The sequence below is a fragment of the Adiantum capillus-veneris genome, chromosome 23 (genome assembly GCF_014529385.1).
Source record: "Adiantum capillus-veneris isolate H3 chromosome 23, ASM1452938v2, whole genome shotgun sequence".
NCBI lineage: Eukaryota > Viridiplantae > Streptophyta > Polypodiopsida > Polypodiales > Pteridaceae > Adiantum > Adiantum capillus-veneris.
This window is the reverse complement of record NC_140953.1, coordinates 127,969,917-127,976,672: the sequence shown is the minus strand read 5'-3', so window position 1 is coordinate 127,976,672 and position 6,756 is coordinate 127,969,917. Positions and strand designations below refer to the sequence as shown.

The 6,756-nt window shown below is 39.5% G+C and overlaps 1 pseudogene; it reads left to right on the top strand.

Moving 5' to 3' along the window:
- Positions 1–2,909: 2,909 nt before the first annotated feature.
- LOC147428520 (uncharacterized) lies at positions 2,910–3,538 on the top strand (annotated as a pseudogene).
- Positions 3,539–6,756: the final 3,218 nt, after the last annotated feature.

The window sequence follows — 6,756 nt, the reverse complement described above, 5'->3', positions numbered from 1 at the left end:
CTATGATAGACCTTGTGAGCTTGTACAATACGACAGCGGCAAAGTATGGGGGTGAGGCCAAGGTGCTAACGAGCTTTAGCACAGGTGGGGTTGGAAGACATCTCTTGGCTTGTCAACAAGTCAAGGTCGTTGATGGCTCTTACGCATCCTCAACTAACTTCCAATACGAGGAACAAGCGCTAGCGAGTCCCCTACATATGATTACAAATCCTTCATGTTGGTCTAGAATCTACGTCTTCACAGGTATTTCGCCAGCGAAACCCAATCTTGCTCAGTCAACATCCCAATAGCTCCCAGCCACCTGCTCAGTCATTGCCATGGCATCATCCCAATAGCTCTCAGCCACCTGCTCATTTTAAAAGTGCAGGTAATTCATTCTCTCTCTAAGTTCCTCTTGTTGCTTCATTTTAAGCTTAAAGTTCTCATTGTTTATCTTGAAGCCTTGGTTGCAACAACTGAATGAACTTCCTAGTTCAACTTCTTGAGCTTGGAATATGGCCAGGCTATCAACAGATTTGCAACAGAATCAAGATTACGCATGGCACAAGGAAGATGTCCCCATTAGCTTTGAAATGCTGGAACACGCTGAAATGCTGGTCAGATTTTGATCAGACATTTCAAATGGCCCTAGAAGCTCTGCTCGTTGTCCTACTCCAAACTTGTTTTTGTCGACCTTGCTTTGAATTCCTTGCTCACAGGCCAGCGCTGATTTTCTTTCAACTCAAGATCTCTCTTCCCTGCTGCTCGGGCTCTGACGTCCGATTTGCTTGGGTTCATCCCCTTACTTGCTTCAAGCTCATCGCTTCATGAGCTTCTAATTACACTCAATTTGCTTTGCAGCGCTGCAACCCAATGTGCTCTGTTCGACCTGCTCAATCCCTCAAGGCTTGTAGACTCCTTCAAGCTTGGGCTCGATTTGAGTGTCTAGGATCACATGCCTTCAATTGCAAGCTAACTGCCCGACCTGCTGCTAGTTGTGAGTCCCTTACTGCTTGGGCTTTCTCACGCTACTGCTCACAAGCTCTTTGCACACAAGGCTTGCCTTTGCTTCCACTCTCACGAACTCGATGCTGACCTGCTCCTGTTGTTTGGATTCTTATAAATTTGAGTTCATCGGTTTAGTCACGGACCCTGTTGTGCCGCTGATAAATTGTGCACTGCTCAACTGTTCGACCTTACCTTCAATGGCTCAATTCGATGTTTCCCACTACCTCTGTGCAGATGCTTCTCAACATAGGACTGCAAGATTGGAATGCTCCTGCAGGTAGGGGGCAGCAGGATTGGAATACTCCTACTGTGGAAAGCAAAAGGCAACTTTCAACTGCAAGAGTTTCGCCGTCGAAACTACCTGGTCACGCGTGCTGCACAGCTTGCTACTGTGTGCGAGGGTCAAGGATAGGGGCTGCCCCCGACTGTGTCAAGGATAGGGACTGTGTGCGAGGATCAAGTCGAGTTGCATAGCCTGCTACTGTGAGCACCCGACTGCCCCAACCCTTGTCCTCTACACCCGCTACTGTGTGCACCCGACTGCTACTGTTTGCACCCGACTGCCCCAACCCTGTATCCGTACGCGCTCCCAAAACCTATTTCCTAAGAAACAGAGGGGTTTCGCTGCCGAAAACCCTCTAGGACCTGGTAGCAAAAACAACAGAGAGAGAGGAGTACATGTTCACGTTTTTGCTGGTTGCGTCGTTTCATTGTTTGCTGTAGGGATCGCACACAGAGCTACGTTTTCAAGCGGTCCACACGGTTGAAGACCGGGACATTTTAAATCTATTTTTTAATTTATTGAATATATGTAGTGTGGAAACTATAAAAATGATAATACAAGATATATAATAAAAATGATAATAATGCCTGATTCATATCTAAAGTAAGATACTCCGCATTGAATACTGTCAATCATCACTTTAAATAGAATATCTTGTGCTTTATTGTTCACTCTCATACCATCATATATACGAGTCTTGTTTTCTGTTTAACACTGTCTTTTGCCACTTTCTCATTTTACCTTCTACTTTCTGCAAATATGAATACTGCAATTATACGAGATGAGAGCAACACTAAACAGATAGAGATTTCAGCTCAAAACAGTGTTGTGGAGATCTCACGCCATGAGTTAAGTGCACGCTTTAGATTACTAGAGCATACAATAAGTTTGCATCAAATATTTGGTGAGCAAAATGAAGGTCTTTCTTTTGAGGTGCCAAATATTCACAAAGGAGAGAATACTGTGTTTCAATTGGATATTCAATTTGGAAGGACATTTGTTTTGCATGGCAAACATCTATCAAGACAAGCTCCTGTTATAGAGATTGAGGAAGAGTGTTCAATACAGCAGGCAGTGGAGGAGAAAGGTGAGCCAAAAGCAACAAAGAATGCTAGCTTGGAAATTGCCACTGCACATATCATAGTTGAGATGCTTAGAAATCTGCCACAAAAGAACTCTTTAAGAGCAAAATTTGAGCTAGTTAGCGAGATAAGAAATATTGATGAGCTACCACAAAGGTATGGTATCCTTCCCCACAGTCAAGAAGAGTTTAAACAAAGGTGTAGAGCATGGAGGATTGCACCTTCTGAAGAGGCTGCCGAAACAGAATTGAACAATCTACGTATGTGGTTGAGAAGAGGGCATTTAGACAAGACTAAGATTTCAATTCTCGAGACATGGATTGTCTGGTGGCATGCCAGAGTTGCACATTGGGGTGAATACATGGTCAAGGTGAGTCATTGTTAAATATTTAGAGTAGATAAAATAATTGCAAGTTTAAATGTTCTGAATTTATTTCAGGCTTTGGAGGGGAGTGACATGCAACTAGTACCACAGGCAAAACTTAGCGAAGTCCGTGCATGGGAGCTGGTTAGCTTCCAATGATGGGGTATATATATTTCTCTATACAGTGCTTGATATGGTGATCTTTGTGCTGTTCTTTTGCAACAATCAAAATATGAATCTTTTCTTAAGGGTGGACACCTTGGATGTGGCCCTGGAATTGAGAAAATTAAAAAAAGACGAGCTTCATCTAGTGCAACCCTCCCAAGACCTACAGAAGTGGTGGATCTAACTAATCAGGCAGCAATTGAGCTTAATGCTGCTAGTAGAAACTTTTTGGCAGATGGTGACTCAAGGATAGTGAGGCAAAGACGACAAGGTAGACACAATAATCCAATTAGAGATAGAGATTCACATCGGCCTGAATTTGAGTATGTTACACAACCTGCACATCACTCAACACGACCTACCCATAGCTCAATTGGAATAGAAAGCACTATTGAGGTGGATGTTCACCACACACGATGGGCTATTCGAAGGAAAAATCCATGGAGTGAAGTGCGATGCCAAGGGTACTTATGACATAAAAACAAAAAGTGCAATGAGCTAATTGATAAGAAGGGTAGAGGAGGATTATTAGGGGTGCCTGTCCCTTGTTTTGAGGGTCTCATTGAAATACCTTCAGGTCTCAGAAAACAATTTGTATGGTTTTGTGGCAACAACATTGATCATACATGGGAGCCAGGAAAAATTGTGAAGGAGTGACCAGCAAGCCATCCTACTATATGGCCAATTGCAAAAGGAACATCCTTAGATTTTACAGAAATAGAAGCATTGTGGGCTGCAGGATTTGACTTGCAGAATATTGAAACTACATCACAACAAAATGAAAATTTGGTGCACAATCCAGATGATGTTGATGTGCACCCTAAGCACCGTGATGGTAGGGTGGTGGTGGTCACTAGGGTCGTAACAAAAGAGATGGAGGCAAGGATCAATAGAGCTGCAGAGTTGATTTGCACAATTCATGGCCAACGTGTGGTGATTCAAAAACATGTGGAATTTACTTTGACAACCAGTACAAGCGAGCAAAATGAGGAGAGCTATTTGGTGGTAGTGTCCACCTTTCCTTCTTGCACTTGTGAGGATTTCCAGAAGCGTTTACGAGAGGGTAAAAAATATATGCCTTGCAAGCATCTTTATTTTGTCTACACAAAAAAGCTTGGGTTAGATGTGTTTCATCAAAGGTTTGTTCATCAAGCAGCCTTGACTAAAAGAGAGCTCCATCAAGCACTTAGACTTTTGTCATAGATTTTAGATTACCTTGCATATTTTTGGAAATTTTGGAAAATGTTGTCTATGTATAGCTGCTCCAATCAAACTACCATATGCGATTGTACCAAACTACCATGTGCGATTGTTGTATTTGTATACATTACGTGATTGCTCATATATATATTTCTATATGTTCTGGGCCACTTTTGAGAAAATATTTTTAGGTTCTATATAGAGTCTCAAGGTGTTTTTTCCTACATTTGTACTATATATAGTTTCAAAAACTTACAATTGTATGTTTACTTACAAGGTATTTTTTCTAGCAATTGAATTATTTGCAAATGCATTGTTTTTGGTATATAGCCTTCAAAGTTTTTGGCCTAAAATGAGCATGTATCCTTGGCTACTATTATATACATTCCACAATTAAGCATTCAAAAGGGTAGAGAGCTAACTAAAGGTAGATCTTAACAAAGTGTGATTTATTGTTTTTCTAGTGATACATTTACAATGCATAAAGATTTAATTTGCATATGGTCTTGTGATTATTGGAAATGTTTCTCGAATAAAACCACCACTACTACGTGCAATTTCTATGAGTTAAATCAAAATGAAGTTGCTAAACAAAATTATTGTTGCTAATTTGTTTGTTGAATAGAATAATCTATATCAAAGGTATTGATACTATGATGCTCATACATATTGTAAAGGGAGTTCGCAACATGTAGCATTGATCTAGCATTGATCTACCTTTTCTTAACAAGATTCTTTGTGATAAGATGCAAAGCTATGTTTGATTTTTATCGAGTGTTTCTTAGTGAAATACATCAAGCATAATGTTTGTGTTTTTGGGGTTTTTTTTAATTATGTTACTTTTTTTTCCATCGCTCGTCTTGCTCGTGGGATTATGCTCGCAAAATGGTCATCCCCACCATCTAGCATGGATCATTGTTCACGAGCACAAGACATGGACAGGCTCTGTTGGTACCTTCTGTATGCATAGCAGGAGGACAATAACTTGTGCTACTGATTCATTTTTTTGGATTTCACATTCAACTTGCATATTTGACAATGTTGGACTTTGGGTGGTCATTAATAATGGTATATATATTGATGTCATGTGTGTGTGTGTGTGTGTGTGTGTGTGTGCGCTCCTACTAGATTTTGTACAAGGATTGACTAATGTTTAATTGTGCGTTTACATTTTGATTTTGGAAGCCATGTATATGAGATATGATTGGTTGGGTTGAGAGGTTTCTTCATGCATCAAAGATGGTTATTTATGGTCACATTGTTGTGCTCTATCATGGAGTTTATGTGTATTTCAATAGCATTGGTGTCCATGTTGAGGTAATCCTCTTTCTAAATATGCACATTTTCTTAGTTCATTGTTGTATATTATTTTCTTGTTGTTCTAGTTGTATGCATTGTGAAGTAGTGTCATTGTACTCCCTTTACATAGAATGCATAAGGTTGGTATGTAGCCACCTTGCTTTATGGCTGACAACACCCCACTATTCAATCAGTTTGGCATGTCTTCAAATTTAATCACGATGCATTATCTCCCAGAGCCCTCCTAGGCTAGATCATCATATCAAGGGAGCCATGACAACATGGCTTGTAGTGGAGTCATTCCCTCATCACATGTTTTTTTGAGCTAGTTTATAGGCATGTAGGTTTTGGTTTGGAGTTAGGATGTTGCACAATTCTTGTATTGGCTGGATGATTGGATTTTATGTGGATGTGTATTGTGATTGATATCAATGAAGCTTTGATATCAAGATATGTGCAACCATTTCTCCACACTTAAAAGTGGAGCATTGGGGGGGCTCCACCACTTTTGATATTAAGGATGAGGGTGACATGCCATCACGTGTTAACCCCTTTGATGAATTGTGAGCCTACCCCTCCCTCTCTATATTTCATGTTTCCATCTTACTTCTATTCTTATTATCATCTTTTTGGTGCCATTTTTCAATATATATTATCATGGATGCAAAGTGAGACAACTGGCAATTTACGAGATTTGTTGTTTTTCTATGTTGTGGGTTATGTATTGATTTCATGTGGACTATGGGGCCTTAACATTTTCTTGTCTCATATGTATTACCAATGTAGGTTGAGGGGACGGTGAGAACCATGATTTGCAAGAGATTTGCAATAGGAAACGTGATTTGACTTCCATGAGGAGCATCAAAGGAGAAATGTCTTTATTGATGATGAGTGGGAGGACTCATTGTGACTAGAAGAATTGTAGCATCCATTGTCTTTTGCGAGTGAAAATGGCTGCATACTATAATTTCTTTTGACTTCATAATACTCATTTTACCTCTCGATACTGCATGAATCCCTCTTTTCAATGTAGAATGTAACATTTGGGTTATAATGTAGTTTTTTTTACTTCATAATACACACTTTACCTCTTGATATTGCTATTATTTCTTTTGACTTCATAATACGCATTCTACTTCATGATATTGCTATATCTCTTTTGACTTCATAATACACATTTCACTTCATGATATTACATGAATTCTTCTTTTGAATGTAAAAGGTAATATTTGGTTATAATCCAAAGTTAATTTTTTTTTTTATTGTATGAGTCTTGTCAAGTTGCATTCGGTGTCCTTGAAAGTTTGAACTAAAGACTATTGCATTATTTGTTGTAGTGAATGACTTGGCCTTGCAAGCTTATATTTTCTTATTCT